The 14,961-nt window shown below is 31.6% G+C and overlaps 1 long non-coding RNA gene across 2 annotated transcripts in view; it reads right to left on the bottom strand.

The window, feature by feature from the left end:
• Positions 1 to 1,698: 1,698 nt before the first annotated feature.
• LOC143203054 (uncharacterized) overlaps positions 1,699 to 14,961 on the bottom strand; it is a 172,564-nt gene continuing 159,301 nt past the window's right edge. The window contains exon 2 of one of the 2 annotated variants that reach the window (XR_013007275.1): positions 1,699 to 5,827. This is a non-coding gene — a long non-coding RNA (uncharacterized LOC143203054). The remainder of the gene's footprint in view (positions 5,828 to 14,961) is intronic. The other variant, XR_013007276.1, reaches the window with a different exon arrangement.

Below are 14,961 nucleotides of genomic sequence, written 5' to 3'. Positions count from 1 at the left end.
TTATTTAAAACACAATATACATATAGTGTTATTAATCATGATATTTAATTCCAGATTCCATGGTTGATAGCACCATGTCCAAGCTTCAATGCAGGAACTCCAACTGGTACTACTCCTGGCGCAGCTACTATTCCTGGGGTGGCAACTATTCCTGGGGTGGCAACTAGTCCTGGTGTAGTAATTACGCCATGAGGACTAAGTACTGCAGCTTTGGGAGCAATGATGGCAGCGGGAGAAGCAAGGAGACCTCCGTAGGCTGATCCAATGGCCAAGATGGCGAACAAAGCAACAATAAGGAATTTCATTTTGAGTTTTGAAAGTTTACCACGAGATTTTGTGATTAACTGATGTAGAGATATAAGCCCAAGCCATTTTATATATTTTTCCTGCTTGCAAGTTGAAATTTACCAGCAGTGTTGCGTCACAATGACCTATTTTAATTATACTTCCTCTGGTGTTCTTTGTTGGAAACTATAATCGTCACAAATATTCTTAATATATAAAAGAAATATTACAAAAATGAAATTTTATAATTTCAAATATAGAAAATATAGAAAATCGAGAAAATCTTGATCCTTTAGTTTTGAGACCTGAAAAGAGTTACCTGGTAGAGAGAGGTGATGCAACAATAGAAATATATTTCTTGATGACAACTTTTAAAAGTAGGAGCAATATATATAAGATCAGTTGCCTCCTGTGAATATTAGTTAATCACATAATTTCGTGGTAAACATAAGAATTAGAATGAAGTTCCTTACTGTCGTTTTGTTCGCCATTTTAGCTGTAAACAGCGCTTATGGAGGACTACTTGCTGGTCCCGGTGCTATTGTAGCTGCTCCTCAAGCTGCAGTCATCAATACCCATGGAATAGTAGCTGCGCCAGGCATCATTGGTGCCCCAGGAATTGTTGGCGCTCCAGCAATTGTCCCAGCTGCGCCAGGAGTACTTGCAGTTGGAACCCCTGCATTGAAATTAGGTCATGGCGCTATTATCCACTGAATGAAAATTGATATTTCTTATTTTGGAGATTTGCTAATTTTATGTGAAAGAATAAATAAACATGTTTGAAATCATTTGATTATTTTATTTGTAACCGCAATTTTTTTCTTTGTATATATAAATTAGAGACCCTTTTCGAGACAAACTTTACATATTTAAAACTTTAAACCTCAACACCACTTTTTAATAGATATCGGGTAATACATACATTTCGACTATAAAAAACTATTTTTATTTTATAATCAATATAATTCCTTCTATCTTTGTGAGAATACATTTTAAGACAATATTACCCAATTGCAATCCATTAAAAGAAATGTACTAATATCCAGAACTTGGTAAATTTTACGTTGCTCAAAATGAATGAAGAAATACCACAAGAATTTATGGATATTTTGACGAACAATTGAATGGGAAACTGATATTAATGAAGTAAACTTATATACATCAATTTTTAATCAGACTGAATGTTATTATGTATATAATCAATGTACTAAATATGTATAAGCTTATTAAAATGAACGTATAAACAAAGAATAAGCACATTGATATAACATTTACAGCGATTCCCGGGAAACATCACGGTATCTGCCCGTTGATAACGTTTGTTATTGCTTGAAGATTCAAGATTCAATGGAAAACTTGAAGTTAAAGTATGTATAGAGGTATTTAAATATATAGAACAATTAATATTTTGCAATTTGTTTATTATTTATTGAAACCACAATATATACACAGTGTTATTAATTATGATATTTAATTCCAGATTCCATGGTTGATAGCACCATGTCCAACCTTCAATGCAGGAACTCCAACTGGTACTACTCCTGGCCCAGCTACTATTCCTGGTGCAGCTACTATTCCTGGGGTGGCAACTAGTCCTGGTGTAGCAATTACGCCATGAGGACTAAGTACTGCAGCTTTGGGAGCAATGACAGCAGCGGGAGAAGCAAGGAGACCTCCATAGGCTGATCCAATGGCCAAGATGGCGAACAGAGTAACAATAAGGAATTTCATTATGATTTTTTAAAGTTCAGCACGAGATTTGGCGATTAACTGTTATAGAGGTATAAGCTCGAGTCATTTTATATATTTCCCCTGCTAGCAAATTGAAATCTAGCTGTAGTCTTGCATCATATTGATCTGATTTGTTTCTCAATATTTATCGCTCTTTATTAGAGAGCATATTAACAAGAATTAGTACTCTAAAGAGTATAAAGATTAGAAGTTGTCGAAAACGCTCTTATAAAACATATAATTATATAGGTTTTAACATAAATATACTTCGATGAACCTTCTATTCCAGACATATATCTCCGAGGTGAGACAAGATCTAGAGGTCACACGGAGATATATTCGGTTAATAGGATTAGTTCATATAATAAATAGCAGTGAGCTACTACATGTTAAAATAGAAAAACTATGTAACATTTTGGGGGGTTTTGGGTCAATTTCAGGTGCAAATAATTTGAGATGTTTAATGTGATTTCTATTCGTTGCATTATATCTAATTTATTGTATTTCTGTAGATGATCATTTGTAGTGCATAAAGACAATAATTTGTGAATAATTAAGTTGATATGATGCAACAGTTGAAATATATTTCTTGACAAATATGAATTTCAAAAGTAGGAACAATATATAAACTCAGTTGTCTCTTATGGATATCAGTTAATCACATAATTTCGTGGTAAACATTTAAATTATAATGAAGTTCCTTACTATTATTTTGTTCGCCATTTTCGCTGTAAATAGTGTTTATGGAGGACTTCTTGCTGGTCCCAGTGCTATTGTGGCTGCTCCTTAAGCTGCAATAATCAATCCCAATGGAATAGTAGCTACGCCAGGTGTTATTGGCGCTCCAGGAATTCTCGGTGCTCCAGCAATTATCCCAGCTGCGCCAAGAGTACTTGCACTTGGAACCCCTGGATTGAAATTAGGTCATGGCGCTATTATTCACTGAATGAGAACAGATATATCTTATTTTGGACACTTGCTAATTGTATTGCAGAGACGAAATAAACGTGTTTGAAATAATTTGGCAATTTTATTTTTTACCGCAAGCTTTCAATTCGTTTATATGCATTAATTGTATTTTATAAATGAAAACTTTATTCAGAAAAAATCGTATACATTATTATTTAATTTAAGCTAGTCAGTAGTCTTTACTAGATGTCTAGCAGTTTATACAGTTCGACTAAAAAATCCTTCATACTACTCGTATTTTCCAATCGACACTAGTTTCTTCTAACTTTATAACAATGTTCTTTGAATATTGCAAGCGCCTTTATGACAGATCATGGATCAAAACAAGCCGAAATTCAAATTAAATAAAAATGACATCTTTAATGTTTTAGTATGTGGCTGAGTCGTCGCCTATCGGTATATAACTGGGGGTAATAGAGTTTTTATTATATAAACCAATTCTTATATGACAGAACGCCCATATTTCATTTAATACAACCGATTGACATCGTTGCTAAGTAGAAGCGATTGATATTGATTAAAAGCCAATGTCCATCTATATTACTGTGAATTTTGGGTCGAAATATTAGCTGGGATCAGCACTAATGTAAGGTACTACCATCCCAAGAGCTCAAAGCTAACGAAGAAGATAGCAATAGCTTTTAAATATTTTGCAAGAAAGGTAGAGTGAAGAAAACTTAATATTAAAAAGTTTTCGGTTCATTTATGTCAGAAATGTACCAAATACTTATACCACATTTTATACCATAGATGAAGATATAAAACGGAGATAAAGCAAATAAAGATATGCTTAAAAGACTTGGAGGAATTTTTAATCAGGCTGTTGATATGTTGAATCCTTTCAGGATTTATAAAAACATTTAGTAATATAAAACAATTAATATTTTGCAATTTATTCATTATTTATTTAAGCCGACATATATGTACATGATCAAGGTTTTTAATGCCAGGCACCATGGTTGATAGCACTATGTCCGAGTTTCAGTGCAGGAACTCCAACTGGTACTACTCCTGGTGCAGCTAGAATTCCTGGAGCGGCAACTAGTCCTGGTGTAGCAATTACGCCATGAGGACTGAGTACTGCAGCTTTGGGAGCAATGACGGCAGCAGGGGCAGCAAGGAGACCCCCATAGGCTGATCCAATTGCCAAGATGGCGAATAGAGCAACAATAAGGAATTTCATTATGATATTTTTAAGTTCGCCACGAAATTTTGTGATTAACTGACGTGAAAATATGAGCTGAAGCTATTTTATATGTTTCTCCTGCCTGAATATTGAAATTTACCTGCAGTATTGCATCATATTGACCTAGTTAAGCTATACATCTTTGTAGTCCTTTATTAGAGACCATAATTATCTTTTTTTTTTCAAAGCAAAATTTTCCATAAAAGTCTCGAAGAAATATTAATTTTGATGAAGAAAATAGTATTTCGCTCAGTTCTGAATGTTTTCCTGATACCCAAAATATTTTAATCGTTTTAAAATTATATCAGAATCTATTTTACTTCTTTTGCGACAAAAAATTAAATTTTGTAATGCACAGTCAAATCAAATTCTTAGTTTAAGTTCTCTCAAATCCCATACGATAAATATTTAAAGACAACATTGGCATAAAGTATATGATATATTACATATAAGGGAATCGTTTTCATGTTCATATTTTGGATATTTTTTCATAATAAATATTGTATAATATTTAATTTAAACTTAATATTAGTTTGGGGAAAAAGTAATTTAGGTTTTTTATTTAAGATTCTCATGCAAGTTTAATATAATTTTAGTTTTATTCGATATTTTCGTCAAGGCATACATTAATCTAACACATAGTTGCATATATGTATTAATATTATGCACAAATTGCGTCATTTCCTTTGTTTGGAGTTTTTGGACCTCCCAGGTCTTTAAAAAGGTGAACAACTACAATCTAACAATCAACAATGTTGTATGATGTAAATTTGTGATGAAATTTCAAAAGATATGTATTCTAAAATTATCTAATTATACAAAGTAACATTTATCAATCTGACAAGACCATAGATTATCTATGTTAAAAGATAACAGAAAAAACATATTAGAATATGATAATTTGACAGATGAAGGTTTATTGAATTACAGACAGCTAGACAATAATTATTAATATATTTTTTATTATTGCTTTGTTTTCATTTAAATGTGATTATACATGAACCTATATTCACCATGTTTCTTTAATAACCATACGTTGACAAGGTTGTTCAACAACGTCCTCTGTTCAAGAGGTGATGAATAGTACGTATAAGATTATTTGTGTAATATTAGAATGCACACAAGTAACACCGAAAATATCCGTTTTAATTAAAAAAAAATGCCATAATAGCTGACACATTACGGAAAAAGTTTTGTCTAATTGTATGGCGAACAGTAATGACCTGTAAATAATGGCATTAGATTTTTAATTTTTGCATCCGAGCGATAAAGCCAAAATACCTTGAATATATTTTGAAGTTATAATAATATGATAATATATTTTGAAGTTATGATAATATTATTGAAGTTATAATAATATAATTGAATATATTTTGAAGTTAATATAATAAATCGAAATGTTCAAATTTCAGTAACGTTTTGAACACACCTCGTAAATGACTCCAGATTGAAGTAGAACGTGTTAATTGTTGAAAATATTGATTAAACTATCATTTAAACGGAAATTTCACCGTTAGAATTATTTCTCGATATCCGAATAATTTAATCAAAATACACCAGTTGTAAAAATAGTTTTAAGTTAATTATACTTACCCGTACTGGCAATTTTAAAGAACACATCGAAGTTGGTGATAGAATTGTTCATTTAGCAATTACCTGAAAATTAAAAAGATGTATTAATATCATATATTAGCCAGCTTGGTGGCGCAGTGGTAAAGGCGATGGGACAGTCCTCCCACTGTTGCGATAGCCGCGGGTTCGAATCCTGCTGAGGCGTGGTCGTACATTTATGTTTGTGATTGTTTAATATTTGTGAATGTCCTAGGCAAGAGTGTAAAATCCGACAAGGAAAATGATCCCAGTCACGCCAGTAACTAGGCTGGGTAAGACCGGATGTCTTCTGGGATGATTTCTAAAGTTGGTCACTCGCCAGTCGGTAGGCTTTAATGCTGAGGACCGTGGTTCGGAGCCGACGTTAAACTGTAGGTCCAGTCCAGATAAACCCATAGTTGGTAAAAGGAGACTTTAAAATATATATAAAAAAATAATATATGTTATTAAGGCTAAATATTATTAAATGGTAAAACACTATTGATATTAGGAGTGCATATTAATTAAAAGTAAAATCAGATTTATAACGAAACATTTTGATAGCCTATAACTTTACTCAAAGAAAAAATAAGTTAGTTTGGCCTTCATAAAAAGTTTATTTGGTATTTAATTTTTTTTATTCTGATTAAAAAAATATATCGGCTAAATGGTGACCGCGATTCGCTATGCAACTTTCGGCTCTTTTTAAGACTTTACTTTTTTTAAGCTTTTTCTTTTATTTTCTTCGTGACGAATATTGTCTTTAAGATGTTGAATCGTTTAGGGTTTATTCATATAAAGTTTTAATCAAAAAAAAAACCTAAGAAAAATTCTGGTACTATTAAATCCGGAGATCTGTCTGGCCGTGCTAAATCGCCACTTCGCGAAATTAGTCTTCGTGGAAAAACGTCATTCAATAATCGAATTGTTGAACGAGCTCTGTGTGCTGTGGCCTCATCTTGCTGAAACCACGTGTCCTCTAGTCCTTATTCTTGGTTCGGTATTATTGGTTATTATTGGTACCGTTCAGCAGTAACAGCAACTGCAACACCTTGGTCATGTTTCCAGCATGAATACTACACCATATAGTTGTTTGTCACCCCAAAACTGACTGTTCTGTCTATTGACGTGGCCACTGACAAGAAAATGGCCTTTATCACTCATCATTTTCAAATCAATTTTCAAAATGTGGCTTAAACTGCGTGCAGAAATGTGTAACTGCAGAGACTCTGCAAGGCTATCGCGCGCTATTGCCACATTTTCAGAGTTACGAGACGTCCGTTATCTTCCAAAACGAGCCTCTCTGATGTCGTACCGTACTGTCGAAAATTCGCATGTGAACCTTAAATTGTGGTTTTGTGAGGCACTGGACGATTAGTATATTTTTGACGTAATTTTCGCTGAGTGGTAATAATGGAACAACTATTTTCAATAAATATTGTCACTATTTCTGGTCGTTCTTATAGCGCACATTTATCCGTAATATAATTTGGACGTCTACGCAACGCAATGGTTAAACCGAAACTAAGCTAAACGTCACATAACCAAGAAGGCGCGTAATCAAAATGGTAGCAGGACTTTTGCCCCACTTGTTGTTACTAATATTGATTCATATTCACCGTAATAGATTATTTCTGATCAAAACTACCCTACAATATTATTAGCCAAAGTTCAGGGTTTATAAGGTTTTTCTAATCAAGACAACTTAAACCAGCCAAGATAACTAATAGTTTTGTGATTAATACCCTTTCCCATTTCATAAAAAAATTCAAACCAACAGATTTTAGAATGGTAGAAAGTCGATTTACTAAAATTTTATTTCTCAAATATCGAAACTGGCGCGTTCAATATTCATCTTTGGCCAAAATTACGAAGAATATGTTAAGGAATGCTTTGAGTAACTGCAGAACGATTTCCAATCCAACGACAACTCGTCATAGTCTCGAAATATTGACGATGTTTAACTAAATAATATGTTTAATTTATCATATGTAAAATATGACCTGATTAAAGCTCACTCTCTCAGCTCTATTTCATATAAATATTATATTATTATACAAATCCTAATAGTGAAATGCATTAAAAGCTATATTATGGCAAATAGATTACAGAACACTGTCTAAGTTTTACATACATCATGAAAATGTGTTTGTTGAAGGATTGGTTTATTTGCCGGAGGGCTTAAACAAAGTATATTCGTAGCGTATATGAACGAAGGTTAATCAGTTATATCCCGAAACGCCCGGTCTCCGCACTTAACACGTTTGTTTTCCAGATAGAGCTTTTATACCTCCCCTAGTAACATAACAATGATGAGAATATGTATACCATAGTTTAGTGAAATTTGTCCAAGCTTAAGTCACGGCATTTTCACACATTGTTTTCACACGTGATCCTTTTTTTACCGTCCTAAAAATGACTTGACTTCGTTTAGCTTCGAACCTTTTTCACTGATAATTCATTTGGAACCCAAGTATCGAGCATCTGTTGGTATCTAGTTTTAAGTAAATGGTACAAAACTATTTTAGTTCTTGCTTAGTCGTTTTGGTTATTCGATGTTTAGCTCCATGGAGATCTTGTGAAATCAAATACCTCAGTACACCTCGATATATTGAGGAATTTCATCGACTTTTTCAACAAAATGTCACTTCAGAAGACGTCTATATTTTACAAAATTGAAATATCTAGAACGAAAATGAGAAAAGCAACTCTGACATTAGATGACACAAAAATGATCTGGAATATCTATTTTTAAACGAGAGTAACTGTTGACTGGAATGGATGGAACAAGTATTAATAGATACATGACGTCTTAGAAGCATCTACTAGAAAGAGTCAAAATTACTTATTTTGCTAATCTTAGAAGTTCCGCCAATTTCTTGTAATAAAGTCTTTACATCTAGATAAAAACGATTCTTAATGTATAATAAACTTAATATGAACTCAGATCTTCAGTCTTTGTGTCAAGAAAGGTTCTGCAACATTGGATTGGGCAGTACTGTACTCTTATAGCGGTTGTCAGCGTTAAACATCATTTGGAACTTGATTTTGTATTGTGACTGTACATCGGAACGCGTGAAAATGCAGACAGAGACCGTTGGCAAAGACGGAGATGTGCATTTGCAGTACTTTTATTTTGCTGTACAATACCAAGCCATGGATACCGTAACTGTTTTGTAACTGGTGCGTAACAAAGCGGTACAAGTAGCCACTTGGTGAAACTGTATACTTTTCGTTTTCTGTACCAATGTTAAAAACAGAAAAATCATATAGATGATTGTTACTTTTGCTCGATAAATGTCGTCGGTATACATTCAAAAAAATAGCACAGTATAAAAATCCTGACGTAATGTAAAATCTGATACATTGCCAATTTGTCCAGGTATAAGTGCAAAAATGCTTTGAGAACTTTAATGAAAGCGATTTCGTTCTGGAAAAAAGCATTTAATTGCAAAAAGCGACCTGATATTCAAAACTAATAACTGACACAAATTTCACGAAATCTTTAACGCCTAACGAAGCAGCAAAGTGTAGATATAGCGGAAATCAAAATGTTATACCAAGGATATTGGGACAAAGGCATGGTGAGCGATAAGTGTCGAACCCTAGTGCGAGAAAATGACCAAAAACAGTAAAATAATGAATGAAAACGGACTGCTAATTTGGATTCGGCTTCTCATTTTACCTTATAAACAGTTTCTGATTGCTCAGATTCAAAACTGAGTATACTTGTGCAATTGAATACTTCGAAAATCAACCTTGAACATAATTTTTTTAAAACAATTTTACTATAACGGAATCTAGAAAAATAATTTAATTTATTTGGGCATAGGTTCAAAATAAAAGGAGAATTTACAACTAATACTAATTTATTTCTACTAATACTTGTAAATAACACAGACAACCTTCAGTACCAAATCCTACGACTGATAAAACTCGAACCAAAACCAGATAGGATCGATTTTTTCACGGTAATGGGACTAATGATAACCTCCTGTGCCTTGGTCGGCGTCTCTTCAAGATCTTTCGTCTCGTCAACGACTACTCTTCCGCAAACCAAACAGACTAACGCTAGTGTAACAATCACGGCAGCGAAAAGATGTTTCATCTTTCGGTCAGACGGAAGCAGTGCTTTATATATGTCAATGGTTCGTAATTAACTGACTCTTCGATAGTGGTACTACCAATATTTATAAATTCGACCTTCGAAATAATATGTGCATATAAAAAGTTGCAAGCGTGAGAAATTTGCCTGCGTTATTACGTCACATAGTGGTTGATATTGAACAATTCCGCAGTATACACCTCCTATCTTACAATGAGATTATCAAAAACGAAAAAACTTATCTGTTAAAAAAATTATGTATAAAAAAACAATACGATATGATGTAATATCTAGAAATGTTTTAACATTTTCAAGAGAATATGCTCTAGGAGGGCCATATTCATATTTTTATTATTTATTAGATTTTATTGTTATAGAACTGTGGAACTGATGTTTATTAATAATGTAATTTAGTGATGTTTTATGCCAGGCTATAAGAAAATGTAATAGTACATTTATTACATGTCTGCTTGTTGTTTTGTTTGTTGTTATAGTTATTACTATTTTATTTGCTGCAATAAATAATATGTATGTTTATTACGTTAATTTTTTTAATATATCTTCTTCTCAAATGTTCATTATTCATTAGTTCTTAATAAGTCTGAATTAACTAAATCTCGCGACAAATCTTTAGCACACTTGATATTTTTCATTACCACCCTGAACAAAAATGTATTGCAATTTACATATAAATAAAGCGTTCTTTTTTATGTTTTCGACTTAAAAACGTTTTATCATTATATTGCAGAAGTTAGAGTTACACATTTAGATTTATTAAGAGTAGTAATGAAAAATGCTTAGTGTGCTAAAGTTTTGTCGCGAATGTACATTGGATAAAGGTTGGATTTCAACCAATTTACTAAAGTATATCCAATGTTTTTGTCAACTTTTAATAGTTTAACATAAACTCTACAAAGAAAATTTGATATAATTATATTGTAGCAACATATATCTGACGAATATATTTCATTTCTCAAATATCGAATATCGAATTTTATTTCACAAATATCGAAACTGGCGCGTTCAAGTTCTTAATAAGTCTGAATTAACTAAATCTCGCGACAAATCTTTAACACACTTGATATTTTTCATTACCACCCTGAACAAAAATGTATTGCAATTTACATATAAATAAAGCGTTCTTTTTTATGTTTTCGACTTAAAAACGTTTTATCATTATATTGCAGAAGTTAGAGTTACACATTTAGATTTATTAAGAGTAGTAATGAAAAATGCTTAGTGTGCTAAAGTTTTGTCGCGAATGTACATTGGATAAAGGTTGGATTTCAATCAATTTACTAAAGTATATCCAATGTTTTTGTCAACTTTTAATAGTTTAACATAAACCCTACAAAGAAAATTTGATATAATTATATCGTAGCAACATATATCTGACGAATATATTTCAATATCATCTGTCGTAATATTCAAAAAGCTCTCAGGGAAATTTAACAAAGGATAATTTCTCGGGAAAACGTTCCCTCAACCCTTGTCCGGAAATCGTCAGTTTCAGTCTTATTCGTCTTTCCACTTGGTGGTTGTGTTTTAATAAAGACGGAATTATTTCCAACCCTCAAATTCAACTTCCGCGTAAATTCTGACCCATATTCCGTCAGTCAGTTGAACAAGTCAGCTGTTAAATTATTAGAAACAAAGTACTATAAATTGTACATATAATTAGATAATTTTGGAGGATTATTTTGATTATTAAAGCTTTGAAAAGAAAAATTGTTACACTATTTGTATTTCGAAGAGATATTCTTTAATTACGACTATTTTGTGACAGTATTTGATTAGTAAATCATAAAAATCATATATTCCTGATAATTCAATTGACACATATCGGATTCAATCCAAAAATGGTTCCTGTCCTGGAGTTGATGATATTTTATTAGAACCTATTTTAGCTACAGTTTCGAAAGCTAGTGTCTTAGAATCACTTCTGTATCCGCTCTACATTACTGATATCTCAACAATAAAAGCAACTATTTGGAACATTTGCCTACAGCAGAGTGATCAAAATCAAATAACTGTACTGCTTAGTCAGGAGACTAACTATAAAGCCTATTCAGACTTATGTGATGCAAACTTTCAACCGATTAGTAATCCAATGCTGCCAATACATAGTTCCCTGATTAATTACCAATGCTTATCGCTACATAACCAACGAATAACTGCACAATAACCTCGAAATCAAACGGATATTCGAAGGGTTCCAAGGTTTCGCCCTACAACATAAAATAAGGTTACCTAACAACGTGGAAGTAATATAGCTGCAACAATATGCAGGCAATCAGAAGACTGAAGCAAACCAAACCACACGAACTTGTATACTATTATTCTTAAGTTTAGAAAAAATAGTTTAATTTAATTTCAATTTAGAGAATATATTGCTTGGGTATTGATGCAAGTACCACAGAACACTAGTAGTAATCTCTATACATTTAATATAATACATTTGGTGATTAACAGAGAGTGGTACAAAGACTTAAAAACATAGACAGAGAGAGAAACAAAGCAAAAACAAAGAAATTATATAGTTGTACAAGTTAGCTAACAAGAATGAACTCAATAAAGGAATAATGGAGCAAAAAACTGATGAAGAACATAAAATGTACCCCTTATTAGCCGATAACTTTACTTACTTTTCTGCCAACGCTTGAACACACAACATATTGAATAACAAAACATACTGTACGTTCAGAAAAATTGTTAAACTAACCATATTAGATAAACTGTCAGATATTAGACAAAAGTCCCGCCACCATTTTGATGGCGTGCCATCTTGGTTATGTGACGTTTAGATCAGTTTCACTTTAACCATTGTGTTCTGTAGATGTCTAAATTTTATTATGGATAAATATACGCCACAAGAACGAATAGAAATAGTGACAATATTTATTGAAAATAATAATACCACTCAATGCAAGTTGCGTCAACAGTGGCGGGACTTTTGCCCCACATTGTAGTTTCTTAAAGAGCCTATAGAATACCTCTCTAAAAGAGTCATTGATTTATTTAAAAGAGCCAGATGTTACAAGGAATTAAATTCGAATAATATTGAAGCAAAATTAATATTTCTCCTGCAATTACAGTGCACGAAAATAGTACAAAATGTTGCGATAATAATCTGATTTTAATGTTTTATAACACAGCTCTCTTTAGAGAATATATTGTTCAAGAGAATAAGGATATACTATATCAAATAAGATATTATTTTGAGAAACACTATAAACTAATTTAAATATCTAATATAATATCACTGAACTATAAATTCAGTTCAGTCGGATATAAAATTTACGTCTAAAATAATTTACAGAAAAAGAGAGCGTATATGTGACAATTGTGCCGATTTTTTAAGGACATCGAGCAAAACAAAACGCTAACACCGAAAGATATAATAGCCGTGAATTAATATCAAAGCAGGATAAAATATCTCGACAAACGACGTATACATTCCATTTCCTTTTGTTTTTGAAGTGGAGACACAACCGTTACCAGGACAACACATTCACGCAGAATACCCCAACCGTCCTCAATGTTACAATTTTTGTCCAAAAGTCCGTTTTTTACGTCCAGAACGGTTTAATGAACAATATATTATGTTAATTTGGTACTTGATGGTTATAGTTAATAATTTTCATTAAACATTTCTTAAAATGTATATGTTTAATCATATAAATATCTAAACTAAATGAAAACCCGGAGTATAATTCCGAAAACAATCGATTATTACATACAGTTTTATTTGAGGTTCAGCTTTTGAGTTTAGATATGAGTTTATATTATGATATTCCAAAATATTGGGCTGGTAAACAAAATACTTTCTTTTAAATATATTTTTAGCTTTGACGTAACTTATAACATCCAAAAAACTGAACTGACTTCAAGAGATAAGCAAAGAAGTCACTAAAAATAAAAAAATAATCTTACTAAATGAAATAAAATAATATAATCTTAAACTAATAAATAAAATAATAAAATAAGGTAAAATACTCTTAAACATTTTAAGATAAAGTATGTACATACGTAAGTAAAGTACATAATAATCGTAATAACTAAATCAAATTAAACAAAAACTTTATTTAACCTATCTACTACATGTATTTTATATTCTACTATATACACACAATTTAGCTTAATACCTACCTAAACCTATCTATCTCAGTTAACGTGTTGATTTTAGAGTTCTATTTTAAATAAACGCTGATAGTTTAATTCATTTATATTGTGCTATCAAAGTATTGGGGAAAATATAAGTAACAGTTAATTAAAATTATTTATATTATTAACTGATACTTTTGTCGTCATTTTCCAGAACATTTAAACTTGCAAAAAAATTGTATAGTACCCTGACAAACAGCTAGTGTTGCTTGCGTACTATAAAATTTTTATATCTGATAAATATAGTGGTGAAAAAAACAAATAAAGCATTATTTTTGTTCTATATTAAATATGTTTTGAAATAGGAGTAAAATTTGAATTTAAAAAATGTTTAGCCAACACAACGTTTAAGGCATATTTGTACAAATGTTCGTATCTACTCAAAAATGACGTCACCACCTTATGTGACATCCAGCTTTACACACGTAATGATATTTTTAGCTATGTATCCTTTTTTGAACCGGAGTTATAATGAAAATTTTGAAAGAGGCCAAAAAAATGCAATATTTCCTAAATATAAAAAAAATTGACATTCAAATGAGATGAAATTCATATTTATAAGAAAAAAAAAATAATTATCCAAAGTTATTTATAGATGAGAAAATAAAATTATAACTATTTTATAGAAGTTTCAAATATACACAGAGTACAATTACAGTATCTGCTTGAGATTTGAATTCTATACAAACTTTGATCATTTCATTAACATATCGTAAACTTTTCCAGGGTTATAAATAATATTCAATCATCCTTCAATCATCAAGTCTCCAGCAGCATATATATATCGAATATTGTGTTACTAACATACAACAAGAGATACTATATTGCACAGTTTTCATATTATTTTGTCTACCTTATGTAAATATAAAGTAAATATATATTTTATTAGAAAATGATTTACTTATGTTAACAAATGATGTAACTCAACGTC

Source organism: Rhynchophorus ferrugineus, unplaced genomic scaffold (assembly GCF_030347505.1).
Source record: "Rhynchophorus ferrugineus isolate W39M unplaced genomic scaffold, kcgeb_rfMv2 rfM9, whole genome shotgun sequence".
Classification (NCBI taxonomy): Eukaryota; Metazoa; Arthropoda; class Insecta; order Coleoptera; family Curculionidae; genus Rhynchophorus; species Rhynchophorus ferrugineus.
The sequence above is the reverse complement of the archived record's forward strand: the minus strand, read 5'-3'. Positions and strand labels throughout refer to the sequence as shown.